Source organism: Eurosta solidaginis, chromosome X (genome assembly GCF_040869045.1).
Source record: "Eurosta solidaginis isolate ZX-2024a chromosome X, ASM4086904v1, whole genome shotgun sequence".
Taxonomy (NCBI): Eukaryota; Metazoa; Arthropoda; class Insecta; order Diptera; family Tephritidae; genus Eurosta; species Eurosta solidaginis.
Window position 1 is genome coordinate 187,227,017 of NC_090324.1, and position 16,729 is coordinate 187,243,745.

A 16,729-nucleotide genomic window follows, 5' to 3' on the forward strand; every position below is an offset into this window, starting at 1 on the left:
TGCAACTAAGGTGTGCCATGTCACACTTGCTGAATTTGAAACATTTAAAGAGTTGTACGCACGGGAATTGAAACGAAAACAGGATGCTCAATACGAAGATGAGGATATGTAGCTAGGAAGCGGGTATAAAAAGCAATGAAAAGCTCGTAGATATTTTTGTTAGTTACATGTCACATATATTAATATAATTAAAAAAAAAAATTAAAAAAAACAATTGTTTTAAAATTCCGATGTGAATTTCTTATTCGAACGATTTGCACAAATTTGTTTTATCCTCTGCGTAAGTAACGCCCAATTGTCTACGAATTTGATCCTCAATATATGACAATGCCAAACTTTCTTTATGATCAAGTAAATCACTTTGTGTTTTGTGCTCTAAAATGCAATGACGTACCTCTTCTGCTTCAAAACTCAGCGCTAAGCGATTGGGAAAATATGTTGATTAATCACTTTTTGGCAATGAAAATTCTTTTTCTTCACTATTTACATCTATAGATTTCACAGGACACCAATAGTCAGGCACCTAGTTTCATTGAAAATTCCATAGCTCATATTAATTTATGTATAAACGTTTCTTATATCGTCTTTGAAAGTTCAAACCACATATAAAACGGCTTTCACTATAGAGGGATCTTAATACCAAAAAGTGGAAGAAATGCCATGCGCCCGGTAGTAAGCCGACAGTCTTGGAGGCGAATTGATATAACCACCTCAAATCTTCAAAGATCACATGACCAAGAACAGTTGTTTGGAACTTTCACCGACGATATGTTTACGACTATAAATTATACTAACAGTCATAGTGCCATCGGTTCCTTTTATAATTGCTTTATTATCGAATCGTTTCAGACTGCTAAGCATTAGTTCAGCTTTCCGATCAGGTCCATAATGTAGCACAATATTAGCTTCTTCATCAACACCATCCTTATTCAATGTACCATTAGCCGTGATATTTTGTGGGAAATAGCGGAATATCCACAATGCGAACTGTAAATCATAGACACCCAATTCAAGTGTAACACCACCACCAAGACTGCGCCGCCTAAGAGGAAATACAAATTCAGAGTTAAGTAATAAGTAAATGATTTACTCATCCACTCATACATCACTTACATTACACGGCCGACTTTTTCCATTGGCAAACCGAATGTGCAATTAACATTCAGCACCTCACCCAGGGCGTTTCTATCGATCTGTTTGCGTATGTATTGATATGAGGGTACACAACGTGACCAAATTCCCTCCATAAGGAAACAGCCTTTGCAATGCGAATATCCTATCAATTGCAACGTTTCATACTCATTCATACAAAGTGGTTTCTTACAGAGTACGTGCTTGCCATGGTCCAGCATCATGCGACTTATCTCCAAGTGAAAGGGGTTTAGTGATGAAATGTAGACAACATCTAGAATGAAAGAGACTACAGTTAATACATGAAGGTTAATAACGGGAAGAGGTTTCTGACATGCATCTTTTTGTGACCATACCACTTTTGTTCAATGCTTGGTTTACGTTAACCGGCAATTTATCTGACAGAAATAATTAGTTCAAGTGTTGAATGAGAAGCGCCTGAATTGCACGGGCAAGATTGTAGTTAAATTAAGTGGGGGTGGAAAGGTATAGGTCTCTGAGAGATTGGTTCCAAATTTTTATTGAAATTTCAGGACAATGAGTCCTCACAAATTGGGAGATCGATCAAGCATAAATAAAACTTCAGGCCCATCTATCGAGATGTTCTTTATGTTAAAATGCACATTCGTAGTAAATTGAAACATCCAGCACCACACGACATTGACACATAAGAAAGTCGTGAGGTTAGAAGGCAGTTCAAAGGCAGTTCTCCAGACGTTTATGACATGAATTTCTTCGAAAGCTGAGGTAGCACAACCGAGCGGCCAATGCCAAAATACTGCTCTAAAAACCGTCACGGGCTGTCTTCTTATGTCTCCAGAACACCATCTACATAATGAGGCGAGAATACTCCCCATTAGGGAGAGAAATGAGATGCTAACCAAACAATTCCTGTTGAATTCCCAGAAACCTGGGCATCCCAACAGACATGTTGTTGTTGTAGCAGTGCTTCGCCCCACCAAATAGGTGCGTCCGATCACAAATTGTCATCAATATCCTCTAACGGGAGTCCAAGGAAACTTGCTGTTTCAACAGGGGTGCACCATAATGAGAGGGGTGTTAGAGGCGTTGTGGCTCCACATTACAATTGAAGATATGGTTGGTGTCATGTGGGGACACATTGCAAGCAGGGCATACATTTTGTATGTCGGGGTTGATTCTGGATAGGTAAGAGTTTAACCTGTTTATTAATCACATTTATAATTATTGTACATACATTTGACTATCGGCCCAAAAGTAGGTATAATAGAGACCCTTTATTTTAGGCTTCGTGTAAATATGGAGTTTTTGGTCCCATTACCTTATTTTCTATATTTTATAGACTTGTAGACCTACATTGACACCCTATACACCTCTATATTAGTATTATGTCTAATAAATTTTGTTCGGTCACGCTCTACTGTCTATGAGGAACTTGGGGTCGCCAATGCCTCGGATGCTAAAGAAACGTGGTTCGCCACGGGTAGGTGAGGTTGACAGTTGGGTTGGAGAAGCTACATATTGCGCTGGCAACCCTTTCAAAGCTTCCGCAACGCACCTACGCGAGGCCAATCCTGTTATAAATATGAATATTTAGCAGGCAACAACAACAACAGCAACAACAAAAGCAGAGTAATAAAGATATTTGACAAAAGAAATGAACGATCTCAAATAGATGTATTGTTGTTGTTGTAGCGATAAGGACACTCCCCGAAGGCCTTGGAGAGTGTTATCGATGTTGATGATCCTTTGCCGGATGCAGATCCGGTACTTTCCGGTACCAGGCCCGACCATCCCGGGAACGATTTGTTATGACCACATGCGACCTTCTAGGCCATCCCACCCCCTAGATCCATGAGAAGCTCGGGGTCGCAGAGCCTCGGCTGTTAATGAAACAGGACTCGCCACGGATAGGTGAGGTTGACAATTGGGTTTGGAGAAGCTATGGTAATTCTTTACTTTAGCTCACTACTGCTAAAACTCGTCCAAAAATATTGCGAGGTGTCAAAGACGCGTTATGAACCCAGGACCACGAATCCGAAAGCGGAAATTAAATAATTAGTTTCTGTCAAAAATGGCCCTGGGGAGTTCCGAAACCGGGGGTGGGATCCAAAGTAATTTTGCGCAGAACATCTTTCCTGGGTGGGTCCGACACTGGTTTGGAGACCAAAACTATATCTGAGCAAAACACTTTTACCCAGCTTTTCTTGTGGGTCAACAAAATCATCAAAATTACAACAATCACATGAAAATTTTCTAATTTGTGATCCTGGGCCCAAAGCACGTCTTTTGACACCCCTCCCAATAATTTTGCAGGAGTTTTAGCAGTTGTGAGCTAAAGTAAAGAATTACCCTATGATTTAATCAAATTATATATTTGAAACAATGGAAACAACTGAAAATTTTACACGAATACCACTCTTATGATTTGCCCAAGTGAATCTGATTCGCAGGCTCCAAATAGTATTTTTTTTTTAATATACTTGTGCATTATTTTTTTTACAATGTAGCTATTGGTTACTGTTAATAATACTTACCAACAAAGGCTTTTAACTCATAGTCAACGCCACAAGATTTACCCGTATCGCCAGGCGCAGGTTGTAGTGACACAGAAACTGGACAATAAGGAGGAACTTCAAACGTTCAGTTTGTTGTGGCGGATATATTTGCTCATGCGCTAAATACAAGTCTTTACGAAATGTCAAACCAAGCACGTCCAAATCCTCACGTCCATATCTGAAAGCGGCAAGTACTTGTCCAAACAACTTGCGATCTTTTTTCGGGATCGATGAAAACTACCCCGTCGATAGGATCAACATGTGAAATGTGGTCGACGAAATCACGATGGGACTTTTTGGTGGTAAAGTTCGTTTAAACTTAATTCCTATTTTGGAATTCTTAGAAATATTGCAATCACCACCTTGATTGACCCACGGGTACCTCCGTAACGGGGGGTGGAATCCATAGTACTTTTGCGCAAAACACCTTTCTGCGTTGGCGGCCTTCGGTCGCGCTTATAAAAAATAACCCTGGGCTACGCCATGCCAAGTCCGGATGTGTTGTATAACCGTGGCTACCGCCACGGTGATGCACAATTTTTTTGTGGGCACGAACACAACAACAACCACATGAAAATCACCAACTTCAACTGCAAATATATCCGGACAGAGATAAAATTTTTACTTTCCGCCTTCGGATTATTGTTCTCGAAATTAATACGCGTCTTCTGACACCTCTCTCGTTATTTTTGGTAGCGTATTAGAAGTCGACCCCTCAACTAGACTATTACCATAGGGAAAAATATTCGCAACGACCACCTTCATCAAAGCAGCGATAGTCACATTTATCGCAATGTTCATTTATATACAAAAACAATTACCCCACCTGATGCTGAGCAACTATTTTTTCTTGGCTTTCCAATAAACCTGCATTAAAGACAACATAAATTGAAACATTTTCTCCACAACATCTTTTCCAGAATCACAAAAGAAATTGCATGCACGAATTGAATTATTCACTGCACGCAGATGCTGCCAAAAATACAATAACCTACATCCATTAAAACTCACTTGATTTTGGTTCCTTTGTGGAAAATATAAATGCAAATACCGTAGCGCACATACCACTTAATTTAAATTTAGTTTTTATTATATCCGAAATTATTTGTAAATAAATTTTTATTACTCTGCTCTTGCGTTTCAAGCTGAAAATAACAAATGGCGGATTCGCAGAAAATTTTTGTGACGTATTTGAGGGTACATAGCATATAAGAAAAGGCAAGCAATTATGTATCGGGCATTTCAATTAGGCCATCTCATTCTGCCATACTAACAATTGTGGAACAATGTGGGATATTTTGTTGTTGGTCGCCATCTTTGGTCACTAGATTTTTGCTGGGAGGTAACGTAAATTGAGAGGTAAAATTTAAGTTAAATGGCGGTTATATAAATGTTAAAAGCGCAGTTCATGCATACCAGAAGAGCAGACATTGCATTTGACATCAGACTTGCAGTGTTTTGCTGTATATCGCATGGTGAAGCAATTTTTACATTGCATGGGAGATGGGATGTATAGCTCTACTTTGAATTTTACCCATCCGACGTTTACTTCTGTAGGAAGTTCGTAGCTGTCAAAGGAGATGATATGCAGAGGTGTGTTAGCAGGTTTTCTGTCTTTAATTTTTGTGATTTTTTTGCACTCAGTAGCGCCTTGATCACGGAGACCTTCGACAATTTCTTTTTCACTTAAGTATGTAAGGGAACCGGCGTAAATTATACCTTTCACAGTATTCAAAGTTGGGTTCGGGGTAACATAGATATCACATAAGTTTGACAACTTAATGGCCTTTTGGGATTTGGCAGTTTGGTAGATATTTTTAGTAAGGATCAAGAGGTCTCCCTCTCTAGTAAAGGATATTGACAAGGGTTGGTCGGTGGTTATGGATTCTAGTGCTTCATTGATAAGAAAAATATTGATGTCTTTTATATGTTTGTTGTTTTTGTCTTTTATTATTAAGAGTTTTTGGCACGACACTGTCGTTGGGTTTTAATGTTGGCCTGGTTTTTTTTTGGAAGATAATCACGTGTATTATTGAGGTTAAACTCTTACGCTTATTAGGCGTAAGAATTGCGTAATAGTTTGTACCATGGTTGAATTTATTAAACACTACACTGCTCGCGGATTCTATTTTCTTTGTAAAGATGATTTATTTATCACAAAAAACAAGCATCTCGGCAGGTGTTCCGTGTTAAGATATAACAATACAGTAATGTCACTGAAAATAAAGAAAAACAGTAACAAAGAAGAGACAGCAAGTACGTCTGAACCAGTTGACAGTCAATTACTTACTGCAACGCTGATTAGATATAGTTGGTAAAGAGGAATAGAAGTAGCAATTCATCAGTCAAACAAACCACAGCTGTATAGCTAAATGGTTAGCGTAGCGTGCCTAAAGCGTACTTATGATGAAGGTTTAGCACTCTTCGAAATGGATATATCTGCGCAACTATAGCAGGTTGTCTGAAAAATGTTCTACCTTTATTAATAGGCCGATAAAAAACAAAAACAATCGTAAATAACCAAGAGGACATGGGAATCTCAAAGAAACTAATTGACAGTTAACAAAAAGCCAACATGTTCAGTGATTTGCAAACAAATGGCACAACGCTGATATAATATACTTGGTAAAGAGGAATAGCAGTAGCAATTTATCAGTCAAACAAACCACAGCTGTATAGCTAAATGATTAGCGCAGCGTGCCTAAAGCATTCTGATGATGAATGCTTATCACCCTTTGAAATGGATCTATCGGCTCAGCTATTGCAGGTTGTCTGAAACAATTGTCTACCTACTATTTAAAAACAAAATATAATTTATCAATATAAGCAATAATTAACATAAAACTATTGTTCCGACCTTGAGTTCGAATCGAAACTTGCATCCTGTAATTGTTAACTTAAGTGCCGGAGATTACGATTACTGGACTTTTAAATGGAAGTTTTTTGAATCACACATTTTTTGTGATAATATTAAATCGCATGGATACAGTTTTTATGTTAACGTTTCTTGTTTTACTTTTCACTGCCACTGAGGGGGGAAAGACTGCATAGACATTAATACCTTGTTAAAGGTATGTCCTAAGTATTTGAGTGAAGTAGAAACTTTCCTTCCTAATTTTTTAGGAAAGCTCAGATACCTGTATTTGTCTTACTTTCATGCAGAAAATATTTTTATACTTTTCGTATTACAATATGTATAAATTTCACGTATACATATGTGCATTAGGGTAATTCGTAATTATACAAGATATGTATTTACTAGTCTCTGAGGAAGAGTAGAGCCACAAGCTGCTTAGATAAATGGACAGTACCTGGGCGACTGAGCTTTGCTCGGCAATCTTCGAGTATGCCGCATAACATACTTTGTTCTACATGTCATCATTAATCAAACTCTACTTTTATTTGCATATATTATTTATGTACATATATTATATATTTTTACTTACCAATATTTGATTTCCTTAAAAATAGATTTCAAAACATATCAAACACTAACCGCAAAATGAACTGGAATGAAAAATTTTAAATGGGTAATTCCAGCCTATAGTATGAGGGATTGCTATGACAATTAGTGAAATCGAGAACTAAGTTATTTAGGTCGAGTATCTTCATGCGCCGAATTATTAATTTCAAACATTATTTAGTTATACACTATGAAAGTCTCACAATTTTATTACATTCCAAAAACTTGTAAATTTCTCGAATGACAACTATCAGTTATGACAACTGTAATTAATTTAATTAAATGTAAACTTACTTCCCTTAGCGCCATCTGTTGGTACGTAGTTAAATGGTTAGATGTCGTTTTCAAATTGAACATATGCCCTAAATGGCAACCCTACTCAAAAATGTCCCTATTGTAATGCGGAGTGAATTACCTTTCGTTTGATACCCATATCGGCATATCTCATGCGATTTGTTTTTAATTTCGAATAGGTGACAACCCAAAATGGCAATCCTTCTCAAAAATGTTCCTATTGTAATGCGGAATGAAATACCTTCCGTTTGATACCCATATCGGCATATCTCATGAAATTTTTTTTTAATTTCGAATAGGTGGCAACCCTAAATGGCAACCCTACCCAAAAATGTCCATATTGTAATGCGGAGTGAAATACCTTTCGTTTGATACCTATATTGGCATATTTCATGCAATTTTATTTTTAATTTCGAATAGGTGGCAACCTTGAGAAACATTCTGAGTAGCAACACCTAGGTAGAAAGTCTTAGAAGGTGATACATTTTCTCTGTGCCAAATTTTATTTAAATCGGCTAAGCCGTTCGCGAGATCGTTTGGCTATACAAATATACAAGAATTCCTCGTTTAAAGTTTCCTGCAAAAACGCTCCACGTCATTTTACTAGTCATTTTACGGTCATTTTGAATTTTTGCAGCGGTTTTATTAATTCTCATTTTTGCATGGGGCGATGAACTTTTGTGACCAAATTTTCCGTTTCGTTCCTTTTAATGTGATCGTGCATTCCGCTCCCAGTTTTAGGATGTGAGCATAGCACTGTTCTGCTCACACACGTCACAATGCTCGTCAAATGGCGGTCATTTTTTCGGTCATTTCACTCTACATTTTCGAGTCTTTTTACAATTAATTTTACTGCGGTTTTCCCATTTATATAACCGCCATATAACTTGAATTTTACCTGCCGATTTACTTTACCTGGAGCAGCAACATGAATAAAATATCAACCAAAAAAATTGAATTTTCAATATTTATTTTTAATTATAGTAACCAAACATAACATATAATATAAACATTTATTTAAAACATATCATTAGATTTATTAATTTTTTTCCAAATATAGAATATTATATAGGAGGCGCCTAGATGCAAAACCAGATATTTAAAAATTTTAAATTAATTTTTAAATTGCGACAATATTGCATCGCATAGCCAACATTCAAATAAAATACTAACAAATATCAGATTTTAAAAACCGTTATTGAAAATTCACAGATAATTTTAAAAATTTCAGCTTTTTGTGATTTTCTAAGATTCACTTATGATGGATAAATCTGGTTTTGCATCTTGGAGACTTATATGTACATGAAACTGCAACTTAAAAATACATTTAATATAAAAAAGAAGTAAGTACTTTAATAATTACATAAAAAATACATATATTAATTGCTTTGAGCTATATTGCTGCAGCAGCTAACTTTATATTTGGACAATTCAGAAGTGTGTTATATTCATGTAAAATTTGATTATTTGAATCAATTTAAGGCTACACAACTTAAAGGTAAGTAGAAAAAGAGATTAATACATCTGGGATATAGTTATAAATATCTTTCTTTATCAGTGATGGCATCATTCAGTTACAGTAGATTGGTTTAGAATACATGTTAGTAAGATTTACCCTTTTTCAGATGAAGAATATTCAAAGGTGTCGTGGAACCCGATTGCTGTCGTAATTGAATTTGAAAGGAATATTCCTCCATGAACTTAAAAATGTAGGACTAGTCATTTATTGTTCCAAATGTATACATATTGAGTCAGACTTATTACTGTTATAAATCTAATTATTCAAGCAATAATTCTGCAACCCTTAGCAGGAATATTGATTATTTTCAAATCTAATTCCGACAACAGTCGTGTCACGACATCCCTTATTATATATGTATACGAAATTGCAGCTCAAATTAATACAGTTAATATAAAGAAAAGGAGGTACTTCAGTAATAACATAAACTCGTTTAATCGGATGATATAAAAAAGAAATACGTACTTTAATAATAACATAAAAAATATATTAATTGCTTCGAGCTATATTGTTGCAGCGTCGTCTAAGTGGCCAGCACTGTACATAGCAAAATATTGTTATATTACTTTATATTATATTCATAATAATTAAATGCTTACAAAGCTTAAGCGTTTTTTGTTTGAAATTTACTGTCAAATTAAAATTTTAATAAATTTCACACTTCAAAAGCCGCCGCAATAGCCTATACTAAACCAGTAAAAAAATGCGTAGTCCTTTTTCATGCTGAAACAAAAATTGTTTAAGCTTTCGCTGCGGCAGTCAAACGTTCTTTCTCTATACTGCGCCATCGCCTTGGTCAATCGAGCGCCGCAATAGCCATTGGTGGGAATTGGCATTCATTATAAAGTAGCGAAGGCATGGTCTTGCGCAAACACATCGCCAGCCTGTGTTGGTAAAAGATATGCTGAACTGTAGAGGAAGAAACATTTTATAAAATTTAATAAAACCAAAAATGATAGTTGTGCAAAAAAGGGGTAAAGTATTGTATGTTAAAGTATAGCAAAGTCTCAGCGGCTTTGTCCTGGTGAAAATTGAGTTTGAATAAGTCTCATTCTTCATTCTCAGAAACATGTATGAAGGTACCTCGATATATATTAAAAATCCTTAACGCTTTTTTTGCAATAAGTTCAAACCGGTGTCCTATCCCTACTTCTGTTTAACTTCTACATATCAATAGCTATCTTCACCACCAGAAAGAGTCACTGTTGTTTCCTACGCCTATACTATTGTTTCCTACATCGATGAGCTTTGTAATAAAATAAACAGCTATCTCCCTGATCTCTCCGGTTTTGTCACCTCGCCACCGACCAAATCATCGGCGACCTTATTTACAACATGGACGCGCCAAATGTCGACCATATGGCATTACGCTACCGACTGTCTCGCACCCTAAAATCTAGGGTGTGACGTCCGATCAGGATCTACATTTTGGTGAGTATGCAGCCGCAATTGTACCGAAAATCCAGCGCCGGAATAAAATCCTCAAATCTCTTGCTGGCAGTACTTGGGGAAAGGACAAAGAACCGCTCATTACCACCAGCCGATTGCATGCTACGCGTCCCCGATATGGTCAACAAGCAAAAAACTACTCACTGGAAGAAGCTACAGGCCTACCAAAATACTGCTCCCAGAACCGCCACGGGTTGTCTTCTTATGTCCCCAGAACACCATCTGCATAATGAGGCGAGAATACCCCCATCAGGGAGAGAAATGAGATGCTAACTAAACAGTTCCTGTTGAATATCCAGAGTCAGAATCTGCAAACTTTTCCTGAATTTTCATACTCCTATTAATGCCCTTAGACTTAATACCTCTGCTCAAAGTAAATTAAGCTGCTCATAGTCTGTCCTACACTTATATGTTTCCGCCAAGATGTAAACATGGTCTAAGCCAAAGCAGATGATCAAGAAATCGTACAACACAAAAAGCTATCGTTCCATCTGTCTAAGCTTTGGGCAATTGAGGGCGAGCAGTTTAATAAGAGTTATAAATGAGTAATTTTATGTGCTTGTAAGCGTATGAGTCGTGGCACAGTGGCTGACGTACCCGACCAAACGCCCGGGGTTGCGGGTTCAACTCCCACCAAGCATTCCTTTTTTAAATTTATAAATTATTATTATTAATGAACTGTATTGAGTTTATGGGGTTTTGATTTACTGTATCCCATTTATTGAGTTGGGTAGTTTTAGTGTTATTGGTGTATTTGAGTCATGGGAGGATGCATAGCATCAGTACACCTTTATTTATTTATTTGTGTTTATTTTAAGGGATTCAGTTTATTAAGTTGGGTAGTTTTAGTGTTATTGGTGTGTTTAAGTCATGGGAGGATGCATAGCATCAGTACACCTTTTATTTATTTAATTTGGGGCGAGCACTGGGGGCTCTGAGGCTTCGCTCTACTGAGCCACCTCATCCTCTATTTAAAGAACCCTTTAAAATGTGATATGGAGGCGAGCACGGGACGGCTCTGAGGTATTGGCGCCCCATTTTCTACAAGAAATACCTCTATTTATTTAATTTGGGGCGAGCGTTGGGCACTCTGAGGTTTCGCTCTAATGAGCCACCTCATCTTCTATTTGAAGAACCCCTTCAAAGTGTGATATGGAGGCGAGCACTGGGCTCTGATGTATTAGCACACCATCCGAAGAACCTCGATTTTAATTAAAAAACTCAAACTATGTTTTTAGAATATTTCACTAACCAGTTGAGAATTACAAGCACACTCAATGGCTACTGAAACAAACGAACGATAAATGTTCATAGTTTAAGTCGCTTAAACACCATCCCTAAACAGACAAAAGCAACAAATATACTGTTTAATTAAAATAACTTTTATTGCTAGTAACTAACAATCGTGGGATTTAGCCCAATAAAGAAGAAAATTCGCATTGAACAATGAATACCAATATGAACATGCATGGCATGCAACAAATGAACATGTTGTTGTTGTTGTTGTTGTAGCAATGCTCGCCCCACCTAATAGCCGCGACCGATCACAAATTGTCATCAATATCCTCTAACGGGAGTCCAAGGAAACTTGCCGTTTCAACAGGGGTGGATCATAAGGAAAGGGGTGTTAGAGGCGTTGGTTCCACATTACAATTAAAGAGATGGGTGGTGTCATGTGGGGACACATTGCAAGCAGGGCATACATTTTGTATGTCGGGGTTGATTCTGGATAGGTAAGAGTTTAACCTGTTACAGTATCCAGAACGAAGTTGAGCAAGAGTGACACGCGTTTCCCTGGGGAGTATGCGTTCCTCTTCTGCGAGTTCTGGATATTTTTCTTCAAGTACTGGATTCACCGGGCAAATTCCCGACATAAAGGTCCGACGCCTGTCTATGGAGTTCACCAAGGACCTGCTTGTGTTTTTCCGCTCCATACGGCTGGGTTCTCAGGTGCCGTATTTCCTCAAAATGCTTACGGAGATGACTCCTTAGGCCCCTAGGCGGTGCTGGTTCGCCAATCAGATGTCTGTTGGGATGCCCAGGTTTCTGGGTATTCAACAGAAACTGTTTGGTCAGCATCTCATTTCTCTCCCTGATGGGGAGTATTCTCGCCTCATTATGCAGATGGTGTTCTGGGGACATAAGAAGACAGCCCGTGGCGATTCTGAGAGCAGTATTTTGGCAGGCCTGTAGTTTCTTCCAGTGGGTGGTTTTTAGGCTTGGCGACCATATGGGTGACGCGTAGCACGTAATCGGCTGGCTAATTGCTTTGTATGTGGTCAAGAGCGTTTCTTTATCTTTTCCCCAGGTACTGCCAGCAAGGGATTTGAGGATTTTATTACGGCTCTGAATTCTTGGAACAATTGCGGTTGCGTGCACACCAAAATGTAGATCCTGATCAAACGTCACACCCAAGATTTTGGGGTGTAGGACAGTCGGTAGCGTAGTGCCATCGACGTGGATGTTCAATATGGTCGACATTTGGGGCGTCCATGTTGTAAATAAGGTCGCGGAAGATTTAGTCGGTGACAATGACAGGTTTCGCGAGGCGAAAAAACTCGAGAGATCAGGGAGATAGCCGTTTATTTTATTGCATAGCTCATCGATCTTTGGGCCTGGGCCTGTGGCCATTATTGTGCAGTCATCGGCGTAGGAAACGATTGTGACTCCTTCCGGTGGTGAAGGTAGCTTAGATATGTAGAAATTAAACAAAAGCGGTGATAGGACACCACCCTGTGGCACCCCTTGTTTAATTCTCCTTTGTTTTGATGTTTCGTTTCTGAATTGCACCGATGCCTGCCGACCACCCAGATAATTTGCGGTCCACCTTTTAAGACATGGGGGAAGGGTAGACCCTTCCAGGTCTTCCAGTAACGAGCCATGGTTGACCGTATCAAAAGCTTTTGATAGGTCTAACGCTACGAGTACTGTTCTATGGTGGGGATATTGATTCAAACCGCAATTTATCTGGCTGCTAATGACATTTAGCGCGGAGGTAGTGCTATGGAGTTTTCTGAAGCCATGCTGATGAGGGGCTAGCTGCAAATGTGCTTGGAAATGAGGGAGCAAAATGGCTTCAAGCGTCTTTGCCACTGGCGATAGGAGAGATATCGGACGATATGACTCACCTACGTTAGCTGGTTTCCCAGGCTTTAGTAGCGGGACCACCTTGGCCATTTTCCATTTCTCGGGTATGACAAAGGTGGAAAGAGACAGGTTGAAGACATGCGCTAAATATTTGAAACCCTCTTTCCCTAGGTGTTTAAGCATCGGCATGGCTATGCCGTCTGGGCCCACTGCTTTGGATGGTTTAGCGCGACCAATGGCGTCCTCAACCTCTCTAGCGGTGATGGTAATTGGTGACGCGCTGAGTTTGTGTTTATGTGCACGTCTATTGGCTCTCCGTCTATCTTTGTCGACCGTAGGATGCATTATATATTGTCGGCAGAAAGCGCTCGCGCATTTTTTCGCATCCGACAGCACCTTATCGCCAAAGGCGATGGAAACTTTGTCTTTGTGCTTAGTCGGATTCGATAGGGACTTTACGGTGGACCAAAGTTTACCCACACCGGTAGAGAGGTTACAACCTCTTAGGTGCTCTTCCCATTTCGCCCGCTTGTGTTCGTCCACAAGCAATCTGATGCGTTGGTTTATATCCCTTATTTGGGGGTCGCCTGGATCAAGCTGTCTTATAAGGTCGCGTTCCCTCGCTAAGCTCGCGGCCTCCGCCGGGAAGTGGGGCCGGATTTCGGGAATTCTCCCGGCGGGAATGAAATGTGCCGAGGCGGATTCAATGACCTTACGGAAGGCACGCTCCCCTTGGCGGGCATCAGTCGGGATAGGGAGGGCAGCAAAGCTGCTGTCTGTTGCAGATTTATATTCTTCCCACTTTCCTTTTTTGAAGTTTATGAAAGTGCGTTTTTCGGTGACGATGAAGTCGGCGGTACGCTCGAACGAAATAAGTATGGGCAGGTGGTCGGATGCCAATGTTACCATCGGCTGCCAGTTGACGCAGTTTACGAGTTCTGCGCTCACGATTGAGATATCTGGCGAGCTATGACAGCTTCCTACCATACGTGTGGGGGCGTCTCCGTTAATTGTGCAGAACGTCGTTTCGTCTATTTGATCCGCCAACATCTCACCCCTACTGTCCGCCCGCAAGTTTGAATGCCATAGGTCGTGATGGGCATTGAAATCGCCTAAGATAATGCGATTGTTGCCAGTGAGTAAGGCCTCGATATTAGGGCGGTATCCACTGGGGCAACAGGTGACAGGAGGGATTTAGATGTTGATGATTTCTAGATTTGCATCGCCTGACCGGACAGATAGGCCTTGACGTTCTAAGACATTGTCACTGCGGTCGATGCCAGGATCAAATATATGATATTGCACAGAGTGGTGTATAATAAACGCGAGGCCGCCTCCATTTCCGCTCTCGCGGTCTTTCCTGTGGACATTATAACCAGAGCAGGTCTGCAATGCAGATCTTGCTGTGAGTTTAGTCTCTTGAATCGTAGCAATGCGGATGTTGTGCCGCTTCATGAAATCGACTATCTCCGTAATCTTCGCAGTTAGTCCATTACAGTTGAACTGCAGAATTCTGAAGTGCATGAGGGGTGACGCCGCCACTCTAGGGGTAAGTGAGGGGTGACTACGCCTAGGTTGTGGAAGGCCAGGACGCAATTGCTGTTGTGGCCTTGGGACTGGGCGCCCTTGGGCAAGCATTGGGGTACCCGGATGATTTGGGTTTGCGACCTGGCAACATGGCGCGATGAAACCCGTCGAGGGGTTGCCGTCGCGGAGACCAGAACATCTAGGAAAGTGGCACCACCCAAGGCAGGAGCTGCATTGAGCGGATGTCGCAAACCTATATATTCTGTGCTGGCAGACGGTGCAAACGGAGGCAGGGACTAAGAGTCTGTTTCCCTGACCTGCACGATTGCTGCCAGAAAAGAGGGGAGGAGAAAAAGACGGGGGCAGGGGCTGATGCTCAGCATTGCTACCAGCTCTACTACGAAGGTAGTAGTTATGAGTGGTATCAGCTGTTTGAGTTGTTGGCGCCGTGGGGCGCGAGCAGCAGCGGGTACTTGTTGTGGCTTGCTGAGCAGTGAAGCTGCTGGAAGGTAGTGGGGATACGCTTAGGCGTAGACTACGGGACGCCCTTGGGCGTGAGCAGCAAGGAGCCACAAAAGATTTATAAAAGTTACGTGGACGTCGGGTTTTGGGATCAAGCCCAGAAAAACCTGTCCGATGCAACCATCCCTTGCACGAGACACACTGAACAGAGTATGACCGTCCTAAAAAGATTCTTTTCTGGCAAATGCAGCAAAACCATTTCTCAGGACCGGGGTGGGTTCGATACCTTCCCGGAGTAAGAGAATATGTAGCAGTCCTGCTGCAAGGAGCTGCTGGGAGGATGACAATTTGTGGGAGGGACGAAACAAAGTAAATGGGGTCACACTGAAATGACAGTCCTTGGTCGGGAAAAATCCCGAGTCGCTCCGGTACATAGAACCGACTGCCTTGGGAAGCGAATAAATGAACATCGTCGGAGTTGGTTGGCCAAATCCAATGATACAACTTGGAGTTCCGTTTGTGTCAATGATGCGAGCATCACCACAACAACAACTGCAATCTCAAGTTTCAAATGCTGCTTTACAACAACAGCAACAGCAAGCTGAAAAATTGGACAACATTCTAAAGGTCAAAAGTCTTCTTTCGCCACTTCGGAAATCACTATTCCTTACACTAAGTACTGGTGCATTGGCATTACAAGAACATAATTTAGCAGATAATCTTAAACGTGATGCAGCGGGGCATGCAGAATATTTGAAAAACATTAGGAAGATTTTTATGCCTATTGGGGTCAAATTGAATTACATTTAAAAACAGCCATAATATGCATGCAAACATTATTATCGTCACAACATTATTTACCTAGCGCTGTAGCAGCACGTATGGAACCCAATATTCAAGACTCCCCTGGTTGACCTATGACATATTCTACATACCATAAGCTGTATTATCGAAAAATATATTCGTAGAGCGCTTGAAATAACAGATTTCACTGCTAACATTAAATTATAAGAAACAATCGCTGTATTTTTATTTCTTTCTTTTTACATGTGGCTCTCCTGCGCAAAGATAATTTGATTACAGTCCGTGGAAAGAATATCTCACCACCTTTTACTTCACTTGAACAACAACAACAACACCCTCCCCGAAGGTCCTTTGCCGGATATAGATCCGGTACGTTTTGGTAAAAATGCACCATTAAGGTACTAGACCTCACTGCTACAACAAAAACAACAAGGTACTAGCCCGAACATCTCGGTA

At 40.2% G+C, this 16,729-nt stretch overlaps 2 pseudogenes; one reads left to right on the forward strand and one right to left on the reverse strand.

Annotated features, from left to right (window-relative positions):
• Positions 1 to 241: 241 nt before the first annotated feature.
• On the reverse strand, positions 242 to 1,403 carry LOC137235321 (trans-1,2-dihydrobenzene-1,2-diol dehydrogenase-like; annotated as a pseudogene).
• Positions 1,404 to 11,839: 10,436 nt separating this feature from the next.
• On the forward strand, positions 11,840 to 16,437 carry LOC137235322 (mediator of RNA polymerase II transcription subunit 29-like; annotated as a pseudogene).
• Positions 16,438 to 16,729: the final 292 nt, after the last annotated feature.